This window comes from Xiphophorus couchianus, chromosome 10, assembly GCF_001444195.1.
Source record: "Xiphophorus couchianus chromosome 10, X_couchianus-1.0, whole genome shotgun sequence".
In the NCBI taxonomy this organism is placed as follows: Eukaryota; Metazoa; Chordata; class Actinopteri; order Cyprinodontiformes; family Poeciliidae; genus Xiphophorus; species Xiphophorus couchianus.
In genome coordinates, this window is record NC_040237.1 from 4,284,141 (window position 1) to 4,299,125 (window position 14,985).

Below are 14,985 nucleotides of genomic sequence, written 5' to 3' on the forward strand. Positions count from 1 at the left end.
ACTTCAAACAGCAGAAAAATGTGCCTGCAGAGCTGCAGGTGGAGCTCGTAAGAATGAATGTTTCAGGCCTTCAAATATGACCATTGAATCACTGCAGTTAAAAGCTCATGTCATTTTTTAACCAGTGCTTCTAAATAGTACAGTTAGGGTAGCTTTTGTTGCTCGTCACTTTATGGAAAATAATTCCTAACCCTCAACATTTCAGACTGTGTTGTAACCTTAAGTGCTTTTAAGTGATGTGTTCAATGATATGTTAGTGAGTAATTGTGAATTGTAAGGAAAATGACACATGATTTTCAGAATTTAGCATAGATATCTAAAATGTGTGGCAAGTATTTGTATTCAGACCACCCCCTAATTCAAAGTTAGAACGTTTTCCCAATTCTTCTTTGCAAAATAACTCAAGGTCAGTCAGCTACAATACAGAGGATCCATGAACATAGTCCTCAAACAGCTCAGTCTACTACATGAACATTCTTTTATCTGAATTATTTCATTATAGCTCTGTCTGATTAATTGCCATCCTGCTGAAGGTGAACCTCCACATAATTTAAATTATTTTTCCACCTCTCAAAGGTTTTGTTCCAGGGTTGTCATTTATTTAATTAAATCCATCTTTCCATTTACTCTTACCTGCTTCTGTCAAATAAACAATATTCCCACAGTATGATACTGTCATTACCATGTTCCGCTGTGAATATTGTTGGTAAAAAAAAACCTAAACCAAAAAAAAAACCTAAACCTAAAAAACCTAAACCAAAAACACACATAGCGTTTTCTACATAGAGTTTTCTTCATGTCACTCTACTTTCAGACCAAATTTGTGGAGTGCACAACTAATAGCTGTCTTAGTGATACATTCTAAACTGTGGCTCTCTGTGGCTCTTTCAGAATTAGCATGAGTCTCTTGGTTGCTTCTCTGATTAATGCTCTCCCTGCTTAGCCTGTCAGTTTAAGGGAACGGCTATGTCTTGGTAGGTTTGTAGTTTTATCATTGTTGTTTCTCCTTTCATATGATGAATTAAACACAGCTCTGGGAGATGTTCACAACTTGGGATGCTGTTTTATAGCCTAAACCTGCTTTAAACTTTTTCACAGCTTTTTCTTTTTTCACAGCTTTATTTTGAGCTGTAAGGCAGTTGGTTGCAATAGATGCACCGTAACAAATTATGCCCTTCCTTAACAGGAGAGCTTTGTGGCAAATTAAAGAAGTATTACTAACTCTACTATACTCCACTTTCTCATTCACTTTCTCTTACTTAAACCTGATCTTTGTGAGCAGTGTGAAAGTACATATAAATCTTTCGTTTGGCTGAATGAGAAAGTGGAGTTAGTTTGGAGGTCATCTTTGTTTGGACTCTTTTGGCTGGTGATTTTCCAACTCAGTCTCCAGGGAAGCAAGAGCCCTTCTCCCAAAACAGATGAAAATGAATCAGTCAAGACAAATTCAAACAATGTCACAAGTAAGACAGACCCTGTGATTCAGATATGAAATATTGTTTTAATGTAACAGGTTTTCAAAAAGAACTTTCAATGGACAGTTTAATAAAAAGAGGTTGTTTTTACCTGTCTCTGAGGTGTCTTGTTTATTAATTGACCACCTATAGTATAAATATATAACTGTATATCAACCCAGTCATGGAATTTTTAATCATACAAGGCCAGCCTGGGATAAAAATGCATACCCTGAACTTAATTAAGAAATCCTGACCTCCATGAATGTGTTGTGTCGCTTCAATGTGAAACACTTTCAAGTCTAAGAACACTGCACAGACTGGACAGACGCTGTCTACTTTGATGTAGGCTTATGCATATAAAATGAGGTCAGATTCTGGTCATTAAAAAGAACTCCTTTACACAGGACATCACGCTACAAGAGGCAATTTCTTCAAAGGGATTTTACTCAGGAGATGTCAGAGGGATTATGACAGGAAGGCATGTATAAACAAAGCAATGTGAGAAGAAACAGAAAAAAAATGGGTCAGATAATTCCTTCTGTCACAGTTATTACATGTCTCAATTATTCAGCTCAAGGAGAAGTTACAAGGGATCTTTTACTGGAAAGGAGATCAAGACCAGCCGCATAGCCGGTTGATTCTTGGGCCATTTTTCATTTCTGTGCAGGAACTTTGGTATGTTGTTTAATTTTACGACATAGAACTTACTTCTGTTAAATTAACAAATAAATGATCTCAAAGAGGATCAAGAATAGGGGTGTAAAAGTACATGCATCCCTTCCAAAATATCAGTTTGGTTGCCATGTGTACCAATGAAATGCAGCATTGTTTCCTATCTGAACATATGTATAATGATTAAATACGGAACTACATGTGCAGTGCAATGTTGTGTAGCGCAACTTTAAAAAGTGACACTCAAAAAACTAAATTACTCTCCTTAAACAATGCCAAGCTACATGTAAACGTCACTGGTACTGGAGAATCATCTGCTGAAGTTCAAATCCAGTTAGCATTGTAGCAATCCAAACTGCTATGGTTTTATTCTGTGTACATATCTTGACCACTGTTCTAATATGAAAACAACTTTAAACTGATTTAGACCCTTTTCAATTCTCAAATGTCTGCACAGGGTTCTTTAAACACTCTAAAAATGTATTGACCATTTTCAAGTGGTTTTATTGTTGGATAATCCATCCATCCATCCATTGAAGGAAAAACTCCTACCACTGCTGTCACCATTGCCCCCAGATATATGTAAGCTTGCAAAGCCTAAATGTAGTTCATCCGGGTTATTTCTTTGATCAATTGGGGGTTTATGGGTTTTCATATTTAGACTCCGGAGATTTTTCAGCCTTTGCTACAACATTTGCAACAACAAAGAGTGAGAAAGAAAAAGGCTTTAAATTTGTCTTTCAGCACTAAATTAATATTGCTATTTAGTCATTTTCTATAGCCTTATTTGTCCCACAAATATGTCACTGCATGCGTGCATTGTGATTGCTCTTTGAAGATTTACATTTGCTTTGGCAGAACTTCCCATGACCTGCCTCTGCCCAGTCATTGTTAGCCTCTCAAGCCTAACCCTTGAAACAATAGATCACTTCTGGCCTAATGTATAGTAATATGATGGAAAATAAATATTACATCAGAGAATCCCACTATGATGTCATTCAGATAATCCTTTTTCTGAGCAGACATCCAACCACTGACGACTCCAAAGCAAATGTTTCTGTAAGGTCTTGCTTTATGATAAATAATTCAAGGTGTGGGCATTGTTAAAAACAGCACTTAAGAGGGGGGGGACTGGTTAAAGTAAATATTAGTTATAGTTTAAAAAACTGCTGTATGCATTATAAAAGGCTGTCTGAACTCATACTAAAGCCGAAGCTTGTTAATGGATACAAAGGTCTCAGAAGAGCAAGACTTTAAATAGATTTGTTTTTACATAGTTTTGAAACTCTAAAAAGTCAATTAACAGGACAGACAGATGGAGACAGAATATTATTTGTATAGTAAAAAATAATCTAAGGTCATGTTTTAATAGAGAGGAAAGAACCTATTTATCATACTTCCTAAAGGATTAAAACATTGGGTGTTTTGTTAAAATCTTCTTGAGAAAGATTTATTTTTAACAATTCTTTTTACATTCTGAGGAAGTACATAAATACCCTTCTCAGCAATCACAAGTAATTGTCATGAACAGAAGACCAAGCTGACAGCACTATGTTCCCCTTCATTTGAATAAAAGAGAAACTTGTAAAAAAATAAAAAAAAAAAGTTGAATGTTGAACTGAAACTTCAATAACACTCAAGTCAACACATATGGCTTATAACCCATTTCCTCCCACTGAAAAATCACAAATTCTCTCCAAGTTGTGGTCACAGTTAAAAACAAAAAACAAAAAAAGAGCAAGATCTATACATACCTCCTGAAAGCAGCACACTTCTTTTTGTTGCCTTTCTCACTCAGCTGAGGTTCTGTAAGTTCAAAACATTAAGGTGTTGACAAAATGATGGATGGAGCTTGGTGAAGTGGTTAGCAATTTTAAGGGCCCTGAAAACTTTTTTTTCTTTTTCAAAGCACAAACAAATGACTACTCTGTATTTCAATCAGCACTGCAACATTCTTTGTTGGAGGAGTGAGAAAACTGGTACAAGAGCACCACAAATGCAGATTAAAGGGAGACATATTTTTTAAGTGTTCAGCATACAATATATTATTTTTATAAAAAATTTGTTTTCCAAAAGTAAATGTGTAAATGTTTACCTATTGTCTAATAAAAAGTTAACTAGAATAGAAAAAAGTCAGTACAGTGATTCCAATACAATAGACAATTTTTATAAGAATCACTTATGTCTGATATTGTCCATTGTTCAGTCTGAGCTAATCGTATTTCAGTCTAATGTACAAGAGGTTTAAATCAGAACACGTCACCACTTAAATTTGATTGACTCATAAGCCACAGCAACAGTTTTTTTTTAAACTTCATTCTATAACTGACCTGTTGGGGGCAGAAACGTGCCAGAGCTGCTTGAACTGAAGATATCCTTTACAGCAGAAGAAAAACTGAACACCTATGTGATTATTGATACGACCATTTAGACTATGCTAATGTCTGTTTCATAATGACTGTTCTATGGCAGCTAATAAATAATCATTAGGAAGTACAACGTTCAATGCAAAGTTCATGAAGCTGGAGAGCAACTCGCTCACACATTTTCTCTGCACTAGATTAACAAAAAAAAGTGATATTCTGAGCTGAATTATCAACAGTGGATATACAAACAGAGATTCCATCACATGGCAACACTTAGGACAAACAGTCATGCACACTCACATCTGAGGAAAATTTAGAGACTACTTCACTAAATACTCATGTTTTTGGACTGCGGGAGGAATCCCGAGTACCCAGAGAGTACCCATGCATGTACAAGGTGAAAATGCCGTGCAAATGCATTGCAGAACAACCCCAGGCCGAGATTTGAACCCAGAACCTTCTTGCTGCAAGGCAACATGCTGTCAACTGCGTCATTGTGTAATCTTTTATTACTGCTCTGATATACAAATTCACTTTAATATATTTTCATTTCGATGGTTGACTCTTTTTGTCAGTCATTTGGTGTTCTTTTAATTTAAGTATAATTTAGTTTAAGACCTCGGCTCAGTTGTTAGCTTGGAGCCACAGCGACTTCCAATGCTGATCTCATACTTTGGGGGTCTGAACTGAAGACGCTAATCCATAATCCAAAGCTTCTCTAGGTCAAAAGCATTTTCAGGAAACTCTGGGGAAGCTTGGGATGGTAATGTTTTGAAAACAGCAAAGGCAGTCCAACTATGATACTTCTGAGTGTATGTCGGCAAAAGAAATAATATATTTTTCTTGATACTGATGCACACCATTACAATGTTGAAATTGCATAAAATGTTCAAAGCTGCAATGTGATTGAAGTTAAACTAAAGGCTTCTTCAGTCTCCACTAGAGGTCTCTATGGCCCATCCCCTTCTTAAGGAGCGCTTCCCCTTACAGACACTTCCACGTTTCCACAGTGCTACATTTCCACAATGTGCACAAAAATTATAACAACAAACAACAAATACTACTCTGATTGTGTTTAAATACATCAGATCAACAGAAATACAATGTCATGTTATATGTTTCTGGATCCCTTCGAATCTTTTAGAACTTGAATTAACTCAGTGGCCTAGAATCCAACATTTCCTGATAACCCCAAACAAACAGTGCTCAAAATGAGTCAATGATTTAGGCCTCACAGAAGAATGAACAACAAGCTTCAGCAGAGGCGGGATGCCTGGCGTGGTGCAGCATTCTTCACACGCTGGCAGCATGAGCGATGCGGGTCACTTAGCGAGTGGCCAGGATTCAAAACAAAGAAAAGGGCCCAAGCAATGGGGTCCACTGGATAAATTTGTCAATGTCTTGTGCCTTAAGGCACCCAGCCTTGCCTGACCCCAACCTCCATTCTCAAGATAAATACCTCTGTCACCATTCACCTTCAGTCCCTGGACACAAATTTAACTTGTCATCCATCATCCTTGTACTGAGGTATAATTTTCCCCCCTTGCAGTAATGAGTTTAAGACCCTTGAAAAGAGCAGGGATGGGACCTCACTGCTGAACATGACAAGGCATTTTGGAAACCAGATTTTTTGTTTCTTTTTTTGTGGCTGCTATTTGTATAAAATTGCTTGATCTTAGCGCTCCCTGCTGCAAAGGTTGCCAACTGGATAAATGATTGACTGTGACATTCACAGCAACTGTGGGTCCATACAAAGTTCAAGCCGCGGAAGGTGTAAAGCTCTGGGTATTTGTTTCTCTCAAATGGCCCCGCCTGACAACCTTGTATGATAATGTGCCCACGGTACATCATCTTAATTGACACTTAAATCTGTCAGTAGCCTTACAAATGCCGACCTTCTTGGGGGAACAAATCCTTTTTAATGTGCATTCGCTGTGAGTGATTGCGTATGGGGGGGATGGTTTTCTCGAGAATGAGAGGATACAGAGCAGATAGAGAGAAAACTGTCAAGATAACCAATGTAGTGCAAACAGAATCATACAAAGTAAAGTGATTGTTCAGAAATTTTGAAGCTAGGTATTGTTTAAAGGCAATTTATATCCAGCTGGCATTAGATAAACGTCTTGTTGTCTTCTATTAGTATAAAACCAGATTACTTGGACTTAGAGGGTAAAGCTAGTAAGTAGTAAGTAATGGCTAGTCCAATAGAGCCAAGACCAAAGTGGACTTCTACAATTTTAAAACAACTCCAACCTCAAAAACATCATAGTTGAATTAGCTGACTAAGTTTGTGTTTTTTTATTACAGGCAAAGGCAGCATTGGGTTTTCCAGTAACAGTTATTTTATTACAACTTAAAGGTAAATAAAATAGCATCCACATTAACAGCTATTCTGTTTTTGAGATCGGAGCAAGAACGCAGAAGTATGCTTGTTCTTTGACCCTCTCAGACTAGCCATTAATTTAAGCCTGTGAGACCAGATACTGTGGATTTACATTAAATGCAGATGTAAAAAGTTATCTACTGCATGTAAGATGTTAACTTTTCAAAACCATCTGATAGAACCCCTTGAAAAAGCAATATCAAACAAGTTATATTAGTTTTCTTATACAAAAGTCCACACTAGCTAAGAGTCTACTCAGGAAGAAAAAAATATTACCTCTGAATCTCTTTTCCCCTGTCTGATTAGGATATTTTTGCCCTGTAATGTTATTAGCAAACCGGTTAAAACGGAGCCGCTGTGCACTGGGGGTTGGCTTATTAATTGTTGTTTTCGTGTCACCAACGCTGTGTGCACTCGGTGATTTAATCAGCTAAATTCCCTGCCATGGGAGCTGTGGCTTGGGCCAGGTTTAACGCTTTAGGTGTAATAATAATATATTGGCAATGAAGCTGTCATTACAATTCATTTCTAAAAATAATTTACATCTTTGTGAAGTGGATAACACTGATTAGCCAAATGGGATGGAGTTATCACCGTACTGCTTCATTGCATAAAAGCTGCCGTTTCATTAATTCAATCACTGCTTGCTCCTTGCAGCCCCTGAATGTCTGCTCATCGTGAAAGATAGCTCTGACTGTCTGACAGTTTAGGGCAAAATAGTAGGCCTATTATCACATGGACATTGTTAAGCTTTAAGTTGTATGTGTGCCTTCTGCTTCCTGAAGGGCTATAATGACCTGGGGGCAGCAGCGTCTATCTCCTTTGCAGGTACGATCTTGTTTAGCTCAATTCCCAACGGACTTGCACCTTTCTCTCTCCTCAGAGGCCTGATCTAGCTTCTTTACCCTCACCTCTGTCACCTCCATGGCCCCTTTCTCTAATCACAACGCTTCTCTCTGCTCGGAGGCTGCATGTTATCAGAGGAGACAAGGCCTCTGGTACTTGCCGCAATTAACCTGGGGCCTTGTTATGAATACAGTCTTTGCATCGAGTCAGTCTCCATGGGCAAATAGTACAAACAAGACATGGCTACTTTGCACTCATTAATGATAGTAAAAGTGATGACGAGGGTCACAGACAATACATATTTACATCATGGAATAAATCAAGCAGGGCGCTAAATGCAGAAAGGTGACTTCTCTAAGAAAAAAAAAATTTATCTCAGCACCAAAACAGGTAAGACATCCTCAAGATTTCACAAAATGATCATTCGAAATCCCTTCTCCATTATGGACGGATTGCAAATACGTGCTTCTGCAGCCATCTCTTCTCACAGCCAATCCACTGAATGACACTGACAGCTACAGTGATGCAGAGGGAGGAGGACAGAGATGGATGGATCGATAGACGACCGCATATGCAGACATGCCTATTGATAAACTCCTGCTGACAACGGGCGAACACTTTGGGCTCATTGGTAGAAACGTCAGTCATGCTGGCCATTACTTTGCATGCACTTCAGGTCGGATGTCCTCAACCCGTGACCAAGGGGTACTCGGGCCAGCCCACAAGGCCCGTAACATGCCAAAACACTTTTTTATCACTTGTCAGATGCCGTTCCACTCGGTGTCAATCCAGGCTTCTCCACTGCTGTTTGTGACAAGGAGGGAGGCTGTCTTGATGTTTGACAGTGATGAACAGATAATGCATTTGACAAAGTGAAATAGGTCTGATAGACTACTAAATGAATTCACATTATCTTTACTGTCGTCCGCTTTAATTGCATTAGTTTAAAACACAGCTTGTGATTTGTGAAAACTTTACTGTATTCATAAAAACAAACAAAATGTTTTTTGACTATCACTTGTCTCGTTTTTGTAAAACCAGAACTGTTTATCATTTAAGCTCTTGAGCTGGATGTAGTGTCTCACCACTAGTAAGTTTAAGTTATTGTACTTTAGTCATTTCAATAATTTTATTGACAACAAGTGAAGGAGCCTTAGTTTTCCCCAAAATATTGATAAACTCTCAACCCGTTTTGTTCTTGTGAGCCCAAAATTGAGCAAGCTGTGTCATCACAGGTTTATTACTATTAACCTCACTCCTTTAAATAAACTCCAGGGTAGCTCCTTTCAAAAGTGACATAATTAATAAACTGACTCCATCTGAGTTGTTTAAACTCATAATAAATACATAAGTTATTTGAAGGCTTCAGAAAATTGACCATTCCCCCCAAAATATTGCTAAAATCTCATTCTTGTGAACCCATATCTTGTGAGCATCTAAACTTGTGAGATCAATTAATCATTACACCCAACTATTAAAGATTCAAAGCTCAAACAAATATAGTTGCTCATTTTTACCACATGCAGAGTAACATCACTTCATCATGTAGAGTAAACTGTATAGAACAACCTCTTGTGCGCCACTGAGATATGCATTAAGTGTCATATTATTAAACATAAATAATTGAATATTTGTACAGCTAAAATGATGCAATATAAATATCTTGTCTATCCTGTGCTGTTGACTTAATTCAAACCAATGTAAACTGAAGGCTGTGATCTATTCACTGACAGGTAATGGCTTATCACTGTAAGAGGTCCCAACAAGCTGCAGACCAGAGAAGTCATGTTTGTACCTTAATGAGGCCATTCTTGGCCGAGGAATGGCAGTCAAATCTAAATTCTGCTCAGGGAGCACAGGGGAAAATGCCTGATGAATTTGTCAATACAAGAAGAGTGATGGGGCTCATATGTGTGTAATGGACTGGATGTTCCACAGTATTGCCTGTCAAGACAGGGAACTATAATGAATGGCACACTGGAGCATAGCTGTAAATACATAATTCTCACACATTCATTTAAAACGGTGAGGCATTGTTGGTTAAAATTCCAATAAGTTTTTTTTCATATTACTGGGGTAAATTTAGATGCCCTTTAATGTTTGAAATCACATTATTACAAATTTTGTGACAAATATCACACAATGTGAAATCTTTAACAACCTTATTACATATAGTAGAGCACACAAATATGCATGTTTCAGGCATTTAGTTAGTTTTCTTGGTAATAGAACATTCATAAAGTCACAGGTTTTGTTAGAGAATCCTATGAACACTAAAGCTATCATCAACCCACACAACCTCTGGAAAAGAATAGGAAGACGGTACTTTAACAAGATTTAGATTACCACAAAGTAGCACATAACTTTTCAGTAAAAGAAATGTTATTAATTAAAGAGCAAAAGTCATAGTGTGCATAACAGCCAAGAGACCCAATTTAACTCTGGAGGAGCTGCAGATATCCACACCTCAGTTGGGACAATTTGATTACCAGATAACTATTGAAAAATTGATCGTGGCAGCATCAGGGTATGGCAACATGCCTTTCTTCAACAGGAATAGGGAAGATGGTTAGAATGGGCAGGAAGATGGACGAAATTAAATGGATGCCAGTCCTCAAAGAAAACGTTTTAGAGACTGCAACAGATTTTTTTTAAATCACTGTTCAGCAGACAGACAGCCTGACCTACTATGGAATGGTTTAGATCAAAACATGTTTATATGCTTGTCAGTCCAGACTTAGAATTAATGAAGAATTTGTGGTAAAGAAGAAGAGACAACAGTCTGAATTGTAGAAGTGCAAACTTGGCAGGCATATACCCCAAAAAACTTGCAGTTGTACTTGCAGCAATAAGTTGGTCTACAAAGTATTTACTAAGCGGGCTGTGTACTAATCACTGATCACTAGATGTCAGTAGATGTTATGTGCTGCTCTTTAAAGTGTAAATTTTAAATAAATTAACAAACACTGATTTCAACGTCTTTTTAGTTCATTAGTTTTTGTTTAAGGTTAATTTCAAGATTCTCCTCAATGTTTTTTTTTCTGCGACCGTTATTTTATATATTTCTTTTCTCAGCAGAAAATTATTTTACAAATAACATTTTACAAAATTCTTTATTCTTAGATTATTTGTAATCGCTTGTACTTCAAGACAATTTCTCTGAGTCTTGAACATTTTCATTTTATTGAACTGTCAACTAGGAGTAAATGTAAAAATGGAGAATGTTTGCTGATATACGCAAGTGTATGATAAAATATTTCCTGCTAAAAATGTAAGTATTAAGCATCACAGAATTTAAAAAGTAGTTGTTAAAATGTTTTGGGGTTTTTTTTATTACTGATGAGGCACAAATGTTTGCATTGATATTACACCATTTCTTTCACTGTTATTAGATAGGCAGACCTGTGGTAAAAAAAAAAAAAAGAAAAGAAAATGTGTTTGACTAAAACCTTGAATGAATAATAGACTGCTTCCATAGCAGAAGCACTCTTGGTGGTAGGAGGTTAATATTCTCACATGTCATTAGGTCTGCTGGCTGGACTGATGGCTCATTGAATCAGGCAGCAAATGATTTCCTCATGCTGCAGAGGACACAGCACTTCAAAGGGAAGGGGCTGAGGTCAGGACAGCACTCCGCTTTGATTAATGACCGGGGCTCCGCAGAGGTTGCCTGTAGGTAAAAATGTGACGCTGAATTGGATGTGAAGGGGCCCGACTTTTAAGCTGGATTTGACCCACCTTCAGTAGGAAAAAAAAAAACTTGCAGATACCATCACATAGGTTGGCTTGATGGCTTGTGACTGAAAAGCCTGCTGACCCCTCTGGCTTACACAATCATAAAAATGAGACTTGCCTGCTGACAAGCTACATAAAATTGATGTAGAATAAAATAAATTTTGGTTTAAATAATGGCAGTGGAAATTAGATATGAGTTGATACTTCTAGAGTGACCTAACATTTTAACAATGTATCTGTTTAAGTAGAAGAAGACCAGCAAGAAAGGTAAGCTCCGCCCCCCTCCCCCTGGTTGTCATTCTCCTGGGCCCCATTATCACCGTCCTTATTAGTTTTTGACTCAGCAGAACAAAACGTGACCACTTCAATCTTTGATCTTTCATGCGCTGACACAAATCCTTTCAAGCCTCCCGACGTTCCTCTGCTAAGGTAATTAGCACTAATTAAAAGGTTTCCAGCTGCCTTGTGTGCAGTTTTTTTTGTTCCTGCACAGCACATTGTCCACACAGATGCATTTATTATGTTTACTGTGAGCATGTCACTCACATTCCTCCTCACTTGTTCACAGTGTATGATCAAGGGGATTAGGAACATTGTTTGTGAATGTCAAAGGAGGGAAAGATCAGATGCATTCAGTAGAAAGCCTTTTCAGGCATTCTTTATATTGTAAAAGGATTTATTTGTGAGTTAACGGTTTAATGTGGACAATAAGTTATTTTGTTTTTAATCAGTTTGTGGACTGTGTGATTATGAGTTAGAGTACTGTACATATTTATAAAAACACTCTCGTCAAAGTACTTCATTAGGTTTTAGATGATACACAAACTTGAAGCAGCACAAAGTAAAATAATGTATGTTCCAGGCACATAATGCCATTTCATAGCACAATCAAGTGACTATATTACCTTCCAATTAGCTGTTGCATTTCTGACACTCCGCCTTCAACACATCATCACAACAACGTCACTCTACTAAGCCGTTGAAAACCATTCTTAGTAGCGTTGGACTAAGACGTAGTTTGTATGATAAGCAAACTACACAAGAGGAGCTTTGGGTAAATAGGTGGGGCTCTGTGTGAGCAAGCATTTAGGCACCCCCAAATGGCTGCCACTAGAGATTCAGAACAACATTACAGGTATGGTTTAGGGCGAATGACATCTTAACATGACATGAAACGCAAAAAAGTCAATCTTACATAATGCCCCAAATTTAAGATTAATTTTCAAGTGTTGCCACAGATTCTCAAATAGATTTTGATCTGGACTTAGACTAATATATGAATATTAGATCCCCAAGGGAAATTAAATAGGAAAAGGTATGCTTCTGATATGTAAATCAGCTGCATACAGTTATAAAAAAGAGCTATTGTCATAGTTACACATCTGACCAAAAGTTAAAAAAAAGAAACAGCAAATATCCTTCCAACTGCAAAGCATCCAAAAATTGCACAAAAATGAAATGTAATGTTTCCAAAACAGAAAAGCAAGGAGAAGAAGAATAAATCACAAGGAATGTAATTGAGATACAGCAAAAAGTTTGGATAGACAATTAATTTCCCCAACATTCTGGAAAAGCAACTTTGACTGAACACACATTTTCCAAGCTTATAGTTGTAGTTGTTTAATGTAAATATCTATAGTAAAAGGTCTGCATTTTTTAGCTCCTTATCTAGTCTTTGGACTCCAAAATGCTTTACATTACAATCAGTTGTTCAAACACAAATTTACATTTTAATGGTGGTAAGCTACATTGTAGCCACAATTGCTCTGTACATCAGTGTACTCCTTATATTGGACAAAATCAGTTAAAATAAGGTTAAATGTTCGATTGCAAGCTGACAAATGCAAACAAGTTCCCGTGGTTTGAATACAATGCACTCTTAAGCTAATAAAATGTCATTTACAAATGATTGACTAAGGATTGCCCTCCTTAATTAAATAAAACCCACCCAGCCAGATGACCAACAATCTTTCAAATTCACTTGCAAATCAAACCAAAAAGCTTATAAATAACAGTAGCAGTCATTTCCCTGTCTGCTTCAGTTACATGTGAAGTGTTTTTAATTGTGTAATGAGCCAATGTATCTGAAAAAATTGCCACTTCAATGCCTCACATGAAACGTGTCGCCCATGCCACCCGCCGACATGTCACACTGGGATTAAATGTCCCCCATAATCAATCCTTTGTGTTCAAATGAGCCCATTGTTTATTTGCACCTTGGGTGACAGGCGTCAAGGGCAAGCAGCGCTGCAGTGACACGGGACGTGGCAAAATGAATACTTCAAGGATCCACTTAAGCACATGCTAAAGTTTTTGTTTTAATTTCTTTTTCCTACTGTTTGCAGCTCTGGACTGTTCCTGATTTGAATTTGCCTGCTGCCAAACTCTCCTTCCAAGGAAAATGCAATTTAAAAAATTTAGGAGAAGGAAAAAACTGACATGAATGTAATTTAGGACTGATGTGAGACACATATTTATATATAACCACCTTCCTAGTTTATCATTCTGGGAAGCTGAGGAAAAAGTCTTCATCTGCAAAATACAAAGTTAAATCATTTTCATCCCCTCGCTTTCTTTTATGAAGCATTTAAGGGTTATTTAGAGCCCAGGAGAACAACTGAATTTCTGCAGCAGTTGTTATGCAGGAGATCATCCTTCCATCTTAGAAAAACAGATCTTTGTCTGAGACAGAAGCACCGGGTCTTCAGTGAAGCAGAAATATTAAGCCAGGGCAGCAGAGGACACTTCTCTGGGTCCTTAGGAACTACAGTAAATCTTCAGACAATTTATCCAAATAAAAGCCACTCTGAATGGAGGGACCAGAAAAACAGGAAACTAAATGAATAACCAAGATCAATTAGCAGGCCATGACCTTCAGAACTCCCCAGAAAGACACCCATCTTACATCAGTGATGAGATATTGAGACTGACAAGTCTAAAGGGGCCACCATGTAAATCTTTAAAGCCAAGGTAGGTTTGGAAATGATGTGCGCAGGCATGCAGGAGGAAATGAGAAATGAGAGATAAATGGAGATCATTACCAGAACATATGTACTTGTAACTTTAAGAAAGAAGAAAATCAGCAAACCATTATCTTGGCATTTAAAGGAACATCTTTCAATAACAAAAGGAGAGACCTCCTCCAATAGTAGTTTCCAAAGTTAAGATCAGGACCCCAAATGGGGTCAAAATTATGTAAATTATGGCTGCAAATTGTTTTCTTGACAATTAGTGGCATTGTTATTTTTCTTTTTGTCTGAACTAAATGAAGAATAAGTTGTTTGATTGCTTGTGTTTGGGTATTCTGGTGCCCCTTCCATCCATCACATGTAAAGCAATGGCATATTGTGGGGAAGGAAACTATAAATGGACTTAAAGACTTTGAGTGTTGTTATAGAGGGTGTCTTCAGTATGTTTCAACAGTTAGCTATCAAACTTTTGCAGTTAAATACAGGACAATTTTCCACAAAATTAACCATAATTTACTTTTCATAACACCTTAATGTAATGCATTATGGGCATATAT

At 37.4% G+C, this 14,985-nt stretch overlaps 1 long non-coding RNA gene across 3 annotated transcripts in view; it reads right to left on the minus strand.

The window, feature by feature from the left end:
* The window catches only part of LOC114151850 (uncharacterized), a 131,863-nt gene that overhangs the window by 57,417 nt on the left and 59,461 nt on the right, over positions 1–14,985 (minus strand). The window contains exon 3 of one of the 3 annotated variants that reach the window (XR_003597028.1): positions 3,884–3,935. The exons of the other annotated variants lie outside the window; for them this stretch is intronic. This is a non-coding gene — a long non-coding RNA (uncharacterized LOC114151850). The remainder of the gene's footprint in view (positions 1–3,883; positions 3,936–14,985) is intronic. 3 annotated transcript variants of the gene reach the window in all.